The sequence below is a fragment of the Nyctibius grandis genome, chromosome 5 (assembly GCF_013368605.1).
Source record: "Nyctibius grandis isolate bNycGra1 chromosome 5, bNycGra1.pri, whole genome shotgun sequence".
Taxonomy (NCBI): domain Eukaryota; kingdom Metazoa; phylum Chordata; class Aves; order Nyctibiiformes; family Nyctibiidae; genus Nyctibius; species Nyctibius grandis.
The window spans coordinates 67,471,003-67,490,102 of record NC_090662.1 but is presented as its reverse complement, the minus strand read 5'-3'; the positions used below and the strand labels follow the sequence as shown (position 1 = coordinate 67,490,102).

Genomic DNA, 19,100 nt, shown 5'->3' with positions numbered 1-19,100 from the left:
AGAGAAAATGCTCTGTGAAATTATGCCCTCGTATGAACCATTTTCCCCCATTCTTCTCCACCATGACAGAAGAAACCATCCATCATGTGGGAGAAAGCTGTTTCCAGCAAGGGGGGCTTCGAGGTGTGATTGATTGCCAGCCTCCTTGGGGGCAGGAGAAGGTAAGGGAGAGCCTGATGAGGGGCAGGCCAGTCACTGAAAACGGGTTTTTTGTTGTTCTGAAAAAGAGGAAACCAGGCAGAGAGGAGAGGACAGGTGCAAACACGCTGAGTTTGGAAGAAAAGGAGATTTTCCAATAAGTAAAAACTATTTCTGGCTGCAGGGAGAGTTCACACAGCCTCCAGCAATTAGGTGCCTTGTGTTACATTGAGAAAATCAGGCAGGGGGCTGGTGTGTGCAGCTGTAACGGTGTGCAGTGGTGTGGGACTGCTGAGGTGTAGCTGCTGTTGGCTTTGCAGGTGTTGGAGGAACAGGTCTGAAGCAGAAGCGCTCCTTGAGGAGCCCGCACTATTTCAGGGTTGCTCTCTGCAACTCTCAGTTTGTGTCACTGCCAAAAGGAGCGTCCCACCTTCAGGTGTGCGTTGCTGCTGTTTTCCCTGTGCCAGTACCAGGGACTGTGCTGGGGTGGGCAGGATCGGATGCAGAGCATTCACCTACTTGAAAACTGACCTAGCCAAAAACCCCACAAAACCCAAACCCAAAATATGGTGTTCGGCAAGAACAGTTCCCAGCCCTGCTTGTGACAACACCAGTAAAGAAGAGGGGGGGCTGCAGGATAGATTTTGACTGGCATAAGATGGTACTTTGAATGGTAAAAGATTTGGGAATATTTTGGTCAGTGAGGCACTGAGAGCAGAAACCACTAGTAAAAGTGAAAAGTAAATTAATGTGTAAATACTTCTTCATGGGAGTTTTGGTCAGTGTTACAAATTTGCTAAAACTTCTTCCAGATCTGAACCTCCTGCTACCTCTGGGGTAACTGGGTGCCTGAGGCTGTGAACAGAAAGCATTCCTCGGCACCCTTTTAGAGGAGAAATGCTTGCAAACCATCAGCAACACATGCAGTTGTTGGCAGGCACTGAGCGTGGATCTGATCTGTGGGCTTTTCATTTATTCATTTTTTTCCGTGAACAAAGTGTTTGAAGAGCTCCCTACCCTGTTGAGAAAGGCTTAAATGACTTCTGGCTCAGATGCATGGGACTGACAGTTTCAGAATCACTGAGATGGTAGTGGAAAAGGTCTGACCTGAGGAATTCCATGAGCAGCCAAACTGATTTCTGTGGCATTTGCTGCCTTCCCTGCCAGCCGGGCTGGTGCCAGCTGGGCAGATGTCAGGATGGGCTTGTCCTGGAGCCTCCACGGTTCACCGAGCTCCTTCTGCCGAAGGGTAGGGAGTAAGGCTGCCCTCAACACGAGATGAGATGATTGCTTGGTATCTTGGCTAATTATTTCTCCACCTTTTGAATACAGTCTCTGTTCAGAGGGTGCTGTGGGAGCACTTTACCTGCGCCGCCACGGGGAAGTTTTTTGGGAGTGTGGCAGCTGCAGGAGACCAGAGGGAGAGGGCTCTGCTGAGAGGCCAGCTGCCTCCACAACAGTCCCCAAACGCAAAGGTGTTAGCTCAAGCGATCTTTTCAATGTAATGCATTTCTAATTGATTTTCTTGTGGTGCTCTTAAGACTTCACAGTGTCCCTGGTTTTAACACTGTTGGTTACGTATTCATGCACCTGTTCTAGGCTTTCTATTAAATAACACCTCAGCAAGTTTTCAGGCTTTCTTTTAATTTACTGGTGCCAAATTTGACTTTTTGGCATTTTTAAGAATCCTTGTTAACAATTTTGACAGAATTTTTTACAGGATGATTAAACTGTAGAAACTTAATGCTTGATTGAACATGCTGAATGGCATGTTATTTTCCAAAACATTTAAACTCCTAAAAACCAACCCGAGCCCCATAACCTGGCACTACTACTGTATGGGTGCCAGGTGAAGAAAACACAGATATTGTTCTTGGCATGACATGCTCAACAATTGCATTGTTTAACAAGACTGTTTCTGGATCAAGGGAATAACGATCCTGAATCGATGCGTAGCTGCAGTAATGATGGGGGGCTGAGGCTTTGGGGGAGGGCAGGGGTCCTCACCTAGGGGCTGCAGGAGGCAGATCTGTAGGAATCAGACTTCCCCTGCTCAGGGAACAACATTTTCCAAGTGTTCCTGTTCTTTTGCTGTCCTGTTTCTTTTGATGAAACTTGTTCCCTGCTCAGGGAACAACATTTTCCAAGTGTTCCTGTTCTTTTGCTGTCCTGTTTCTTTTGATGAAACTTGTTGTCTGGCACGTTGAGTCCTAGACACTTATTCCCTAAAACAACTCAGACTGTCTTTCCAAGATTACTTTTACATCTAGCTTACAAATAGGAACAATAGAAAAGGCTGACCTGGTTCTTATCCATCTGTTCTTAATAAGCTTAGATTTTCCTTCCAGATGCTTTACTGCAATGTCAGAGGACCCATTAATCGTTGCACAAGTGCTCAACCTGTAAGTACGTGGGAAGTGTCTGCACATGATATCGCCACCACTGGGGGAAGCTGCATCTTTACTCATTCCCAAAGAGAAGCTTTATTTCACTGTGTGTTCTCTGAATCATTTTTCTTGGGCTGTATCTTCAGCTTTCGTCTCCTTAATTTTTTTTTCAAAATGGTTTTCCCTTTACTACATCCAAAGGAGATGTTCGAAGTCGCAGCAGTCTCTGTTTTCTTTAACACTTTGTACACGCTTTCACTCTTGCTTCTTGTAGACTCCTTCTGACTGCATTTTGCAGATAGCTCCTTGCGTCTTCCAGTTTGTTTTCTTTTTGAAAGTTCCTGTAGTTTTATTATTTTTTTTACCCATACTCTGTGGCATCCGTCTGAAGCTGTGATCTGTTATTCTGTCCTGAAGGCCAGCTGACCTTCATTTGGCTTATCAGCTCATGCAAATTCTTCTAAGAGTCTTCTCCCCATCCTTTTTCCTCTTGGATCCTAATACAATCTTACCTCATATTAATGATTAAACAACCTTTCCCTTCACAGAACTTATTTGACTGAAAGTCCTCGCATCTATCATAATGTCTCAAAAAATGCCTCTTTTTTTTAAATTTTTTTTTGACTGAGCAACTCAAATTCCTTACTAACAGGATGGCCTCTTTACATTTCACATCTTCAGTGTAGTCTGAGATGTGATTAGTTTCACTGCATGAAACTGTAGGCTACTAACCAAACCTAAACTTTGTGACAGCACTATAAAAAATACAGTTTTCCCATCAGGACTTCCTCCAGCTGCTGCTATTTCTGTATAGTCTGAGTAACTCCATGATGTGTCCCGCTCACTGGCTTTTCTTTTCCTTCCCAGATCAAGCTTTGGATTTGTTTTCTCCTCTCCCTGCCCCTTCGACTTCTAGTTCTACTTGCTCCTGTTAACATGTGATGTCTAGGCAGTTTCCTGAATCTGAAACATAACTATCAGCACTTGTAAGTAAAGCAAAAGCTTCATTACGTAGCAGCTGGGAAGGCCATTTGCAGGACTCCTCTCCATCTAAATGCTATAAACTGAGAAAAAATGAACAGAATCCTCTAGTGACTCTGTGAGTTCATGAGGATTGTGAAAGCTGTTGCTCATCACGGGAAGCAGCTCATTGTAGTGGGCAGCATAAGGGACATGGACTTGGTAGCCAGGTGATCTATTCCCACATCTACTGATGTTTTGTTGTGAAACCCAGGGAAACTCAGAAGCATTGACTTCTACAGATGAAGCATCAACTAAATAATATTATTGCTACCTAACCAGGGTCAGACATCTGCTCAGTGCATATACCATGTGCTGGCACACTCAGAGGGCAGAAAATGACACAGCTGGGTTCAAGCACAGGCAAAAAAAGAAAAACAAAACCCTTTTAGGCCTTGTTCTCTTCCCTGAGGATATGGAAACCAGACAATTTTCTGGGCTGTGAAATGATGACAACAGTCCAGGAATTCCTCCTGAGTTTGGGTTTCCTTCTTAAGACTACTGTTAAGCAATCTGCCAGAAGCTGATCATCAGTTTTCTTTCTTTTATTTTTTTTCCTTCCCCGCTCCCCCCCCGCCCCCTATTTTTTGAGACAGTTCTGCACTTTTGATCATTCCTGATGCTCACTCATTTGGCACCATGGAAACCTGCTGGTACTGGCTGGATGATTCCCTGTGGTGGATCGAGTACAGGAAGCAGGTAAACTCCCCTGCACCCCTGAAACACAGCTCCAAGTCCCAAGCACTAGTGGAGAATTCCTGCTTTGAATGTTTGGGTTTTTGTCAGGTGGCACACAAGCTTACTCCATAGTCCTGTAGTGCTGGCCAGCCCTTGGAGTGTCACTGATACTTTCAGGGGAGCTTCCAAATGCCACCTTTAAGCACAGTTGTCTGTCCTAGGAGTAGCTAAAATCTTTGTCACGGCTGTTTTTTTTGCCTGTATACATGCACACACATATAGTACATATACATTATATACATTTTGAGGGAGGACAGGGAATGTCATGACTCACTGGAAAGCTGAAAAAGTTGTATTCAGAAAGCTGCTTTTCTAAAGTACAGTGCAGCACTACTTTGACTATTAACTACTTTGGTTTTGATGTTATGCTAAACCTTTACACAGATCCTATAAAGAGCATTAAAGGCCAATTGCCTATAACAGACACAATCACTACCTCTGTTTCTGTAGTCTTCAACCTAGTCTGCAGCCTTGGTGACATCTGCCCAGGTGGAGAAGATGTTCCAGGCAGGTCAGGAAGGCACTCTGAAATTTTGAGTTCATTCACAGAAATATGAGATAAACTTTAAAGGTAGAATACTTACTTCTTTATAATTTATTTAATACGTGTGATGTGCTGCTAAGTCTGTAGTGCAGCTTCTCACCTGAATATGCCTCATGTAGCCCCATGACCAGCAGAAGTGTCTGTCCTAGCCATAGGGAACGTACATCTTTAAAAGCATGTGCTAGAAAATTAATTGTGGAAATTGGAGAAGTAGAGGAGATGCTATTTGTGTCTCACAGTGCATGAAGTGTGGGAAACATATCAAATCTCCCATTCTTTTGTCTAATGTTATGATTTAATTGCTGGAGCTATTGGAGACCTGTACAGTTGAAAGATTAGAAAAATAAAGTCATGGTATTCAACACACACAAAAAAAGGAGAAGTATTAGGAGGATAGGTTGAGACTAACACATAGGTCATGGTGCATGTGACACCACGAGCAATGGAGGAGTTGTGAAAGAGGGAGTCCTAAGGAGGAGACCTGGATTTGCTGAGGCTGTGTAGGGAGAGCTGCGTGAGGGACAGCCTGTGGTTCTCCATCGCCCTAGGGTGGCTGTTCGACTGTGGGGTTGTTTGCTGAGAAGGACATTGTTTAGGTGACTGATATTTGTGAGCAAAAAGGATGGGGAGATATTCAAAGAAGAAAAAGAGAAGACCTAAATCATGTATAGGTACTATTTTAAGTGTCTATGTCCATTTTTGAGGAGTGGGATTGCAATAGCTCGAAACTGGCTGTGTGATGGGATCAAAAGAGGAACCTTCCAGTGGACAAGAGGACATGCGTCTGCACTGCTCATGCTGCCAGCTCAAGCGGGAGCAGCACTAGACAAAGTAACCTCACATTGTAGGAATAATACAGAGAAGGCCACAGATAAGGCATTGCATGGCTATACTAGCAATTTTCATTTGCCCTTCTGTATAAGAGTGGCTGAACAGGGACATGCCCAAGCATGCTAGCCTGGCTCCTGCCTTCAGCAGCGGCAGGTGCTGGGTCCCTGGAAAAGAGGAGGAGGAGCAGCAGGTAGTGATACATCCCTCGCTGCCAGTGATGTGCAACTCGGGGACTTTCTGTGCCTGAGATGATAACATATTTGTATTTAATGACCCTCGCTGGATTTGTCTTCTCCTGTGGATTTGTTCAGTCTTTCTTGAACAGCTGCAGAATTCTAGCATCTGCATTGTGTCACGACAGTGGGATCTGTGGTAGACTTATGCATTTCTTGAATAGGTGCTCTACTTCTGCCTGCCTTCATGGTTTTTTTTCAAGACACAGTCCAGAGAAATCTGAGTGTGCAGATGACAAGAAAAATGTGCCGTCGGCCAAATGACGAGTCTGGTGGAGGCAGGAACCAGCTGGAGGAGAGGTGTGGGGTGCTCAGTTCGCATATGCCATGTCACTAGCTGGCAGTACCCATCCAGCTTTCCAGGTCCACTGGGGAGATGGATGTGGTGGCTGGAGAAGTGCAGCCCCCAGGTCCATCCTTGCTGCCCCAGTGATGAACAGCGTTGGTCTGTGAGGTATAGGCAGCAGGTCTGGGCTGGCTTCCAGCCCTGTGGGAGAGCTTGATGGCCACCACAGGCCCTGAACACCACACTGGGATTGACCCTGGTGTGCTGATTTCCATAGCTACCAGGCACTGATTTGCTTTTTCCTTCCACCTCCACATCTTTCCTCTCAGTGCGTCACATACTGGTGTTGGTCTGTGAGGTATAGGCAGCAGGTCTGGGCTGGCTTCCAGCCCTGTGGGAGAGCTTGATGGCCACCACAGGCCCTGAACACCACACTGGGATTGCCCCTGGTGTGCTGATTTCCATAGCTACCAGGCACTGATTTGCTTTTTCCTTCCACCTCCACATCTTTCCTCTCAGTGCGTCACATACTGGTGCTCGCCTGTGGTCAGTAGGCAAAACTGCTGGTACTGGGTGATGACCCTAACCAGTGGCAGGGATATGGAGAGGCAGTAAGCACCTCTCCCCTCCCTGCCTGTGTGCCTGCCACCTCTCAGGGGCTGCCGTTTCTTTTGCCCTTCACAAGCAGTGCCTTTTATACGCATCTTGGGTCTTGCCTCAGTGCCTCCCCATGGTGCACGTGTATTTTGATGTATTCAGCAGCCTCTCATAATTTTACTTATAACTCTCAGGACCCTGTGAGGTCAAGGTCTGAACGCTGTTTATTTTCTTGGCCAAACCAGAGCCTTTGAAAATTGCTTTAATCTAAACAGTTTTTATGCTGTGTGTGCATCTGCGAGGAGAGTGCTCTTTTCTTTTGGAAATCCTAATCACTCACTGCAGAAGAGGGTGCCAGAAAGCTATCCCATGCGCTGACAAGGAACAATAGCAAAACGTGACTGTTTCGAGAGCCGTGGTGATGTTCTCCAATCCTGTGTGGAAGGGCTGAGGTGGTGAGCACCACAGCTTGCAGAGATGGATGGGGCTCTGGGGATATGCTACCCCACCAGACCTTGTCCGTGCACGCTGTGATGAGGAGTAAGCAGTGGCTGGGAGCAAGTGGGGGCAGAGTCCAGCAAACAGCTTCTGGTGGGAGGTGAGGTAGGGCTGTGATGGGCCTCTGCACCAGGAAACTCCAAGTTGTAGGCAGTTACCCCTGGTTAGCAAATAAAATGCTGCTCTGCAGGCCCTTTAAGCCAAAACTTTCTTCTGATGGATATTTCCCCTCCTTTTTCTAGTCTCCCGACTACTGTGCTGGCACTGTAACCTCGATGCAGGCGGAGAAGGCATTTCAGGGGGACCAGAAAGGCACTCTCCAGTTTCAAGCAGGTTCTTGGCAGTATGAGATCAACTCCAAAGGTGGAATATCCGTTTGCTTGATGTCTACTGCAGGTGGGATGTGATTGGCACTGCAATGCAGCATGCCCTGGGAAAAGGCTTGCAGGCAGGGGCACAAGAGGGGTGGGAAGCATTTTGTGGATTGTAAGTAGTCAGTGCTACAGTAGCATGAAGGGGGGGAGGATGGGAAGAAGGGGATCCTCCACAGAGCAGTCTCCAGGACATGTGCAGATGTTCACAGAATCAGTCAGGTTGGAAGAGACCTCTAGGATCGTTAAGTCCAACCATTGTCCTGACACCACCATGTCAACTAGACCATGGCACTAAGTGCCATGTCCAGTCTTAAACACATCCAGAGATGGTGACTCCACCACCTCCCTGGACAGCCTGTTCCAATGTCTAATGACTCTTTCTGAGAAGAAATACTTCTTAATGTCTAACCTGAACCTCCCCGGCAAAGCTTGAGGCTGTGTCCTTTTGTCCTATTGCTAGTCGCCTGGGAGAAGAGGCCGACTTCCACTTCGCTACAACCTCCCTTCCCTTATTGCAGTTGGAGACTGCAATAAGGTCACCTCTGAGCCTCCTCTTCTTCAGGCTAAAAAACCCCAGCTCCCTCAGCCGTTCCTCATAAGTCATACCCTCCAGAGCCTTCACCAGCTTGGTTGCCCTCCTCTGGACTTGCTTCAACACCTCAATATCTTTCACAACATGTTGGTGCAAGGAAGGACACAGCCCCAGCCTAAGCAGAGGGAGCGGGAAGGAGTGGGAACTGAGGGTGGGTTTGGGAGCCCCTGTGCGTGACTGCACCGTGTGATGGGGCACAGGACCCACGCTGTGTCAGGCCTCTTGATCTTTTAGTCAGGATAACTCCAAGGGAAAAAAGTGCTCCTTGAAACAGGGCAAAACCAGGTGACAACCTGTTCTTCAGCTGTGAGATGGGTCTTTGGACATGTGTGCAGAGTCATTGCAATTGACAGTGACAATGAAAATGGCACAGAATAAAGGAGGGGGAAAATTAGGAAAAAATTACCCAAACTTTCATGCTTTGCTGCCTGTGCCAGGCGGAGGAGGCGTTCAAGGCACGTTGCAAGACCGCTCCTTTTCTCACCGCGACGCCCAGATCGGTCCTTCTCATCCTGTGGGCCTTCGCGTTCCCTTCCCAGCCACGCTCCAGAGGAACCTGCGGCCGCAGGGGATGGGGCAGATCCGCCGGTGGTGGGAGCGTCACGGGGTGTGGGGGGAGCCACCGGCCATGCCGCCCACGGGGGCCAGCCCGGCTCTGGACCCCCTCTGCGGGGAGGGCTGGAGGCTGCTATAGGGGAGGGAAGGTGTGTAGGAGAGTGCAGGATTGGGGAGAGGGGCAGAGGGAGAGCTGGGGGTGGTCATGATGAGGTGTGGGGCTGAGGGGGAGCTGGGAGGTATCGCACAAGTTCAGTGATAACCGGCAGCATCCTGTAGGATCTGCTGGGTCCTGCTCTTCATGAGCATCTGCACCACAACCAGATCAATTCCCTCTCCACTAAAAAGTCACGATTTAATCGCAGCTGCTGAGCACTTAAGTGCAGGTTAGTGCAGATTTTGAGCCATAGCAGGAAGAGCTGGAGGAGGATGTAAGAGACAGGGAGGGCTGCAGAGCACACCGAAGGGCTGCAGACTTACTGGAAATGCTTTTGGGACTGCCAGAAACTGATCTGCCTTTTTTATTGCCCGTGGTCATTTCTCTACACTGTCTGTCAATCACTGATGCCCGCTCCATGGGCAGGATGGAAAGCTACTGGTACTGGCTGGATGAGCACAACCATTGGGTTGAGTATGGGAAGCAGGTGAGCATCTCCCTCACTCTGTGCCAGTCATTCCCTTCCTGCTGTCTCCTTCCCCCAAAGTGCAGGAAAGGCTGTAGCGTACCAGGACAAGAGGTACATCTACCTTCAGAGCCCATCCCCATCGCTGGATGACAGAGGTGCCCAAAGGAAATTATAAGCTCAAGACAGGCATGTAGAGATATTTTTCCAAAATGCTCTCCCTGCCTCCAGCAACTTGTGGCTTGGGGATCTCCTGCACTGGAGTTGGTATCTATATATGTGATAACCCTGGATGCGTTCTTCTTTCGGTAATTATTCCATCACTTTTAAAATCTGTATAAACTTTTAGCGTCCACAACATCTTGTGGTGAGTATTCCCACAGCTGAACTGAGTGTTGCTTGAAGGAAGCTCTCCTTTTCCTTGCTTTGAACTTAGCACCTGCTAGCTTTATTTAATAAAAGTGATGAAGATATTCTCCCAGTGCTTTCTTGATCACCTCGCACATTTGTGTCATTTTTTCTGGTTTTTCTCAATGCACCCAGGAAATCCAGCTCTGAAAACAGGCTGCCTTTACAGGTGGCTGGGGAATTTGTTGAAAAGTCATTTTAATTTGAAAATTCTGTGTATGTGAGAAGGGTTAATTTTCTGCATACTTCTGCTGAAAAACAAATCCCTGAAAACCACCTGCTTTTCCCATCAAAGGCCCCAGGAGACATCCCCATCTATAAGCTCACTTGGAAATAATTCTGGAGCCTGGAATCACAACTCCTCCTTCCAGGGAGCCTCTGTTCCTTCCTCCAGGGCAGTCAGAGGAGGGTGAAGCCCTGTGGGGAGCAAGGCGGGTGGCACTGTACTGCGCAAGGGCAGTAAAGGGAGGTGACATGCACAGGTAGTTAAGGCTGCACTGCAGCCACCAGCAGTGGTTGGTGGGGGACACAGAGAGCAGAGATGGACAGGAGAGAGCCCTTCTGATCTGCTGTGGTGCAGGGACTGGCAAAGACAGCAGAGACATCCTGCTGTAGCTCAGAGATGAGTCCATGATGTGACTGATTTAAATCACTGACTTCTCCTCATGACTTGTATAGATGCTACATCCAACTCTGCTATGTGTGCGACACCACTGTGGCCCAGAGCCCATTGCTAACAAAGATCCCTCTCCTTTGTAGCATCCAGAACAAGGTGCTGCTCCTGTAACTTCTGCAGATGGGGAGCCATGGTTTCAAAGTCATCAGTGCACTTTTGAATTTCAAAATGGTTCACAGAAATACGAGATAGATTTCAAAGGTAAAAGATCTGTGTGCTTACCTCTTGACATACTTACTGGGGAAGGAACTGTCATGCAGCTTCTTTTCCAAAATTGAAAATCATTGAAAACCCTTGTCTGCTTGGATGTGAGAGTAATGAGGGAACATTTCATGGAGCACAAGCAGCCTCTCTTAGCACAGTAAGAAGGGGAAGAGGAAGGAGGTGAAACATGAATTAGAGAAAATGGAAGCAGTTTTTGCAGACTAATCAAAACTGGGGGTGGCTCTGGTCTGAACAGGGAGATATTTTAGAGTAGTATCTCTGCCTCCTTGATGTTACACCATGCTGAGCTAAGGTTGTAAATATGTGAACCTTTCTTATGTATTTACAAACGGGAAATCAAGGGCTGAAATAAGGATGTAAGTATGGTGAAGGGAATGATAGTGACTAATTTATCATGGATATGTTGTCCCTCTTGTGCATACAGAGCGTCGGTGGTTGTTGCATGCATTGTAATTTGTCGTTTTGTCTGAATCCAGTTTACCATGGTACACAGTGAGCATGACATGCTGGTGACTCTGCTTTTCCTTGGATGTGAACGTGCTGTACAGCTAGGGCTTTTCCAAGCAGAAAACAACCCCACAAACTACTGTGGCCTTTGCCTTGGGGGAGAGGAACAGGGAAGAAGAGAGGTCAGGGGCACTACAGCTTAAGCTAATTGTGACCTGTATTTCTTTCTATATGTTATTTATACATTCTGTGCAGAGCTTAAAAAGAAATCTTGTGCAGTGATGGTTGCTCATGATATATCATATTTGAAGGAGGTTGTAAGCTGTAGAAGGCAGCCTTGTTTAAAATATTAAAAAGTGTGTATGTCTTATGCCTAGAGGAAGTGGTGTGCATCGCCGTATAGTTATCTTCCAAACTAGTCTGAGGGAGCGAGAGGTAGGTAGGATGTCCCCTTCTCCTGTCTGGGGCTAGAAAAAGAGCGTGGCTTCTCTGGTGGCCTTCTTCAACAGCTGGGAAAAGAGAGGAGTTTGTTTCAGATCTCCGCAGGGCAAGCGAGCTGTAAGCAGGCCAGTGAATTAGTGCTCAGACAGTGACCAATTGCCATCTCGGTAGCTCCTTCTGCATTTTATCTTCTCATAGCTCCCCTCCATTACTGCGCTCTTGTAAGTGAGCATGCCGAGGTTTTATCCTGACAGCTTCCCCAGCGATAAAGCTGAGTCTGAGTCATCCGACGCAATCTGGGCACGTCACTGCGTGGGGGCTGGTGAATCCGGCACTCACTGGGGAGGCTGCCAGACTCTCAGGGCATCTGCACTCAGCAGGCTCAGGGCTTCCCCAGCCTCTGAGGCATCGTCCTTTGCTGAGCTACTATCTGGTGTGGGCAGTGCCAGGTCCCAGGTTGTGGAGAGTGGCAGGAATTACCCGGAGCGTCTCTAGCAAACAGCAAAACAGTGAGAGCACCTGGGATGGGGTGATCAATAAAAGCCACTACGTCACATCGGTGGAAAACAGAAAAGATGTAGCATGAGTAAGGCAGAGTCTAGATCCCCAGAGGACTAAGTAGTTCAGAGAGGCCTGTTTTTGTGATAGAGATCATCCTACTATAAATGGAACAAATAGTTTGCTGAGTATCACCACGCTTTGACCACCTGGAGTGAGGCATGGTCAAAAAGACGTTCACAAATCTCCCCAAAACTTTCACAGGCAGCACTTCAAGCGCCTGTGAGTGTTTGCCCTGTGCTATCACTGTGAGGTCAGAGAGAAGAGGGTCTCTTCTTTCAACACGACAAGAGGAGCTAGTGCTGATTGGAAGCCAGGTCAGCAACCCCCTAAGTATCGGTGGCTTTGGAGAGAGAATCTATGTGAAGGGAAGAAAACGTGAAATCGGGTGATGGTAATAATCAGCTCCTCAGTCAGGCACTACAGCATGAAACATCTGCACAGATGCCTTTTTTCTGACAGCAAAATGCCTGAAGCAGAAATGGCAGGGAGCAGAGGAGGGGCTGGGTGCAGGAGCAGCACGAGTGAGGCTAATCCCACTGTGTTACACAATGACATCTGCTCTCCTGGGCAGCATTCCCAGATGGTAAAAACCTCCTTTCTCATTCGTGGTGCATTTGTCTTCTCTTTCAAGACATGGTCCAGAGAAATCTGAATCCTCAGACTCTGATAAAAATCTGCAGAAATCCTAGGGCTGCAACGAGTGGCAGTAGGAAACAGGACAAGGAAAGGTACAGGATGTTATGCTCATTATTTTCCTGCTCGTGGAAAACCATGTCTGTTTCTTGAGTCCTCTCCTGCTTCAGGATGGCTCATTTATCTGCTGATGTAGACTTTGTGCAGGTAGGCTGGGCAGTGGGTTTGACAGCGTTGGCAGGCTGTCGCTGTGGCAGGCATGCTGCAAGGGGAATGCACTGAGGAGAAATCCCAGCGGCCTGGACACTGCCAAGGCAGTTTCCCACTTTCTGCTGATGAGAAATTGCACGGCTGGGGGTGTTCAAATAAATCTGACAGAGACAGAAAAACTCTACCATAATGGAGTTTCTAGGGTGGTGTTTTATATTATTCTACTAAAGCTGATACTGGTGACAATGTAAAACAGCAGGTCCGACTCAGGCATGCGAAGCCATATAGCCTGCGGAAAACATACTTTTGTTTTGCCACACAGCCTGCTAGTAAGCTGGAAAGCTCAGGGAATAAGGCTGGCATCCTGATTTGTGGATGCTGTAGTCTGGAGCAGGAGGAAGAGTGGGACTGGAAGAGCAGAGACAGCAGTTAGGGGAAATTGTGCAGTGCTGTTGGAACAGGGGTGGGTAGACTCTTGCAGCAGTCAGGGGAAATAAGAGAAAAGGGAAGAAAGTGGATGTTCTGGTTGGAGCAAAAGGCAGATGTTGATAATCTGATGTGGTTTTGGTGAGCTTTTCCTTCTCTGATTCCTCTCCCAATGGGTTGAATTGCATGGTCCTGCCGTGCAATTCAGGAAAAGGATGGGTTTATTCATTTCTTAGGGTCTCAACAGACATTGTGCGAACTGTTTGTGCCACTGCATTTTCTTTTTTTTGGTAGCTTAGTGGCAGAAGAGGCCAATATGGACTGGTGCTGGTAAGGAGAGGTAATGCAGGGATCATGCTCGAAGAGCTGTTGTTACTTTCTTTAGACAGGACTAGGTTGCAATATTATTAGGCATGTTTATAAGCATATAGCCAAGCAAGGAAGGAAAAGGTAACACTTTGCTGAAAGCATTGTGTGATGCATCTTGCTGCAGAGCATCTCTGTAACATACACGGACGTTCTCTACTAGTAGCTTGCATTAGTAAGAGAGAAGAGTTTATATAGAATATAAAGACAGAAGGTTTTCTGAGGCAGTCCCTGAAACATGACCACGAGACTGTCTCATGGAAATCCCTTGAGTTTGTTATTCTTGGTCAAACTTGTTTAAAACAGGCAATCGGATGCTGTTCACATACGTCATGTTTCCTTCAGACTGGGACCATTCAGCACTGCCTGAAACAGGATATGAGGATATCTGTTCACATCTGCTCACTACTTTGGGAAAAGTTATAGTCTGTAATAGCTTGCATCAGGCAAATCTAAAATACATGCCTGAGTCCCGGAACCCCTTATGTTAGTTTTCAGCTTGCAAAGGTGTCACTCCAAAATGTACAGCTACAAGAGGGACAAGGACGGCTGTGCAGAAGAGCTTGCAGGGAACGCAGGACTGTCCATTCATACCATGGCATTGTACATCTAAATGGACAGTGCACAGAAATGTTGGTTTATCTGTTGTGCTTTTAGTTTGACATACATGGCAGCTGATGATCTGGAGGTTGAGCCTCAGTGCTCCCTATTCACAGGACTGTTTCTCCTTGAAAAATCGGTCACAGTCTAGAGTTCCAAATCAAAACATGCACGTTAGGGGGACTATCAGCTCATTTAGCATTGCTATAATGGGATTTAGGTCTTGTGTGTTTTTGAAACATCAGGCAAAGCAATTATAAATAAAGCTGCTTTGATGACACGCTACAGTAACATCAGGGCTTGTCTATAAATATGAGATAGTGCACAAGAAAGATAAGTGTGTACTTGATATAGAACAACAATTTCACCTTCTCTTTTCCAGACGGACATGTGTTCTGAACCCCCAGTGTCTTTGCACAGCTTTGCTTTAACTTGCTTAATACTGCAGATGCTCTCTGGGCAGAAGAAATATTCTCCACGGAGAGCAAGAGCTTCTTTGTATTACGGACAAGCTCTCAGAGTAGGAGTTCAGAGCACACTGGGACAGGAGTGAGAGTGAGGAAAGGACCACGAATAAGTGAGAGAGGGCTCTGAGAAATCCAAGGCCACGATCGCACCCGCAGTGGGGTGGTGGCTAGGTCCTTTGGGAGGGACTGGGGAGGTGTAACTGAAAGTGCTGTAACATGTTGGTCTGTGTTGCGTTAACTTTTTCCAGCTAGTAGAAGTCAGCCATGATGACAGCAAATACAGGGAAATCAAGACCCTATTTCAGCAGACAATGAAGGATTACAGCATCCGCAGGCTCCGGAGGACTCGGAGCCCGACACTTTGGCAGTTTTTCCAGTTGTTTGTATCCGCTTTACTTCATTCCCCCGGTGGCAGTGGAGCCATTCAGATAATGGCTGGGCCCCCATCCCGTCCTCCCAGTGTGTGGGTGGTTCCCCCTTGGCAAAAGGCAAACCACCTCCCTCTCCGCACAGCCCCATATCCCAGCCCTCGTGGGGCTCAGGCGCATTCCTGGGGAGCGAACTGCTCCGATTTTCTGATTTATGGTGGAAAAACAACCAAATCCAAAAATGAAGGGTGGGTGACAAAAAGGTTGGGGCCCTGTGGAATTAGACCTGGGGTTTATAGGAAATTTATGTTTTGATTAGGAAAACGCAGCAACTTAGAAGTCTTTTGTTATAAAGATGACTTTTATAAACCTGGGGTTTAGATTTGGGGTACATACAAATCTTGTTTTGTAAGCCTGGATTTACGTAAGTCATTTTTAAAACTATGAGATTCTATGACCTTTTTTAGGAAAAAAACAACAAACCCAGGCATTATAAGTTTGAGCTGTACATACCCTCCCTGTTGGTAGAACAACACTATTTGGGGAAATGTTTTCTTTACTGTTTGGCTTCTCACAACTGCAATGTTCTCATTCAAAATGGAGAAGGCCAGAATTTTATTTTTTCATGAAATCTGAGAGGTTGATTAACCATAGCCAGAGGAGTGGGTGGACTGTTTCTCCAGGATATGGGAAACCTACATTAAATCCTATACTTGAACTGAACATAAGGCTCCTTGTTTTGGGTGCCTGCTCCTATCGTTTCACAAATGGAGCACGGGATAGGGTCACTTGGGCTTGAGTGTAGTAACCAGAGATGCCAGTCTGGGTCTGAAGTTTTCCAAGGACAAAACAGCACCAAAACTGAATGTTCCTGTAAAAAAAGTGGCTCCAGTTGGCATGAGCACTTTCCACAAATTCAGCAAAAAATTCAGTCAAAACTCTGGTGGAGAGGGTTCTTTGTTTTGTAGGTGTAATGTGCAGTTTTACGCATTTTCTTGTGTCAAACTTGGCCGTGACTGAACAGAGCATGAGAAATTAGTAGACGGGTTTGATTTAAAGGCCAGTGAGGGGGTGGGTATAACAGGTTAAATGAATTTTACCCCTCTGATTGAGAGAGGAACTGAAAATATTTCCATACATCTAAACAACTGACTACTTCAGTTTTCTCTGAGAACATATATACTGAATTTGTAGAAAATGTGATCTGCTTACTGGCCAGTGTTTTATCAGAAAAATTGAGGTCTGGGACCAAAACTTAAAGTGTTAATTCTATTGAGAATTAGAGTTCAGGGCTGCAGAGGGAGCGTGAGAGAGCACTGTTTGGCCTGTGATCTATTGTCTTTACCCCTGTGTGAGTAGCAACTATCTGCTATATATTAGAAACTCAGTTTTCCTGTTTTGGTTCTCTTCTCCCTCACCAAGACAATCTTGCATTTCTGAAATAGCAAAGTTTCTTTAAAAAATATCTTGAGGCACAGTGGGATTTTTTGCATTTGTGATGACACAGGGATTCGTCTTAGCTCCAGCTCAAAGTTCCCTTGTTTCTTCTGCTGGTTTTGCAGGGAAGAAAGTCTAAGACACTTTCCCTAGGATGGAGGCCAGGGAAGGAAAAAGCGTGACTGGGGAAGACCACCTGACACACAGCAGTTATCTTGGCCTTCCTGGTACTGATATGAACAGAAAAGAAGAAAATTATTTTTTGAAGGCCATCTAAGAATCAAGCCACTCCTTCAGCCATGCCATCAGTTCCAGCCATCTAGCTCAGTATTTCAGTGTCAGGCCATAGTCTGCTGAGATCACATCTAACACCACAAAAGGAAGAGGTGGTTTTTCTATTTCCCCAGCCCCATACCCTCTTCCTCTGTTAAGGGATTTTTCTCAAAGGCAATGCTGAACAGAGAGTAGCTGTGGCCACTGGCATACCTGCCTTCTCATGGCATGCAGGAAACCACCACCAGACAGTTGATTTCAGTTGGAAGGCTTTGTCCTGACAAGTGAGAGAGGGGAAGGCTTGAGTCAAGGAAAAAAGAGCCTTAGCTCAGGTCCTTTCTTCTTCTGATTTCAACCACCACTGCCGCTGGTTCAGTCAGGCACACAGAGTTACTGGGGAGACTAAGGCAATGCTCCAATGTGTGCAGTGTTCACCATGTACTGGGATACAGGTCGTATGGCTACACCATTTTTTTTTTCCATCTTCCATATTATTTTGGATCTGGCTGGGACTTGCGTGGACAAGGCAGTCGATCCATAAAGATAAGAAGTATTTGTGCATGGGTGTATGTGCATATGCTAAACCTCTAATATATTCTTCTGCAGGCAGAAAGAGCACATGGAAAAGAGAAGCCCAGGGCAGGAGGTGGATGAGCGGCTTCTGTTCCATGGGTACAGTCCATCTATCTCACATGCCTACTATCTGTGAGCAGAATTTTGCTGGAGCATCTGTGGGACTCATGGGACAATGTATGGAAACGGTACAAGTGCATGAGCTGGACCTGCTTCAAAATGCTTGGGGATTTTCCAGAGTGCAAGGAAGAGCACAGCACAAGCTGCGCTTCCTACTGTGTGGGCCTGATCCTACCTCCTTAGACCTTTTGTAACTGGTAAAACAACAAAAAACAAAAGTGAAAGCTGACAGATCAGCCCCATCTGTTGATGCTTTAAAATAAACTCATGTGGAAACACCTGACAAGGATGTGTTTGGAGCTACCTCTACCTGGGATAGGAAAGAGAAGAAGGTGCTTGCTGAGGAGTTGGCTACCAAAGTGCCAATATCACGTTTGTTACTACAGTTTATGCATTTTCTTACCCATGGCTTTTTCTGGTCCCTAGGAAGCCACTTTGCCAGAGATGCCAGTTATTCTTATCAATCCTGTCCATCCAGCACAGACTACCACAGCATGTTTGTAGCTCAAGTTCTTGTTGGAGACTTTGTTCAGGGAAACCAAGTCTACCTTCACCCTCCAACCAGACCTGGGATTTAAAACAGACTTTTCAACAGCTGTGTAGATAATCGAAAAAATTCTTCCGCCTTGTGTCATCCTTTGAGAAGCACCAGATTTACCTGACCTATGTCTTGGAGTATACACGTTCACCTCGATAAAGTTGATGTCAGAGGTAACAATGTCTTGTCTGAAAATAACACTTTAAGGTTTGACTTTTTTGAACTTTATGGTGCATGTAAGAATCTCATATCTGATGCTCAGCTATACTGAAGCTTTATTTCAGTTACAGGAATGAAACTACAAGTATGGTAACTTATGGAATGGCTGGGTTCTCTGAGAGAGTTGTTTTCCTTCTAAACACACTGGTGGCAGTTAAATCGTAATAAATAATGTAACCATGACAATGTGATGATGATTTGGATGCAAGTGCCATGTAGATTTAAATGTGCATTATGATTAATTTATAACACTAATTACTTCCATGTAAAATATGGTACATAAGTAGATGTTGTTTAGGACATACTTGGGGAAATGAATACAGAAAATGGGGAAAATGGAGTATAAAAAGCATGTTTGAGGGGTGACTCTTTGGAGTTGTTTTTCCATGGAGTGAAGATCATCAGCATCTTGTCAGTGTAAGAAAAGTAGACAATGGGCTCTGAGCTGTTTTTTGTCCTGTGGTTTGGCTGCTTTGAGTTTTGTGGCAAGAAAAGGCTTTTAGATCATATCCTAAAGGACTGTTACATCATGTTCCCTAATTTCTCTACTGGTCCCATTTGGTTATCTTGCAATAAGAGTCAGAAGGGCTCCAATTCAGAAGGAAAAAAAAATATTCCTGGATAACAAAGAAGCAAATGACTCATTGGTCTTCCTCAGTCTGCCTTGACCATAGATTGTGTGCTGAAGCCGAAGCA

General features: G+C 46.2%; 1 long non-coding RNA gene across 1 annotated transcript; it reads left to right on the top strand.

Moving 5' to 3' along the window:
* The first annotated feature begins 9,102 nt into the window (after positions 1 to 9,102).
* Positions 9,103 to 18,269, top strand: LOC137664228 (uncharacterized). Its single transcript, XR_011048266.1, has 3 exons — positions 9,103 to 9,437; positions 10,584 to 10,701; positions 17,561 to 18,269. It is a non-coding gene; the product is annotated as an uncharacterized lncRNA (long non-coding RNA).
* Positions 18,270 to 19,100: the final 831 nt, after the last annotated feature.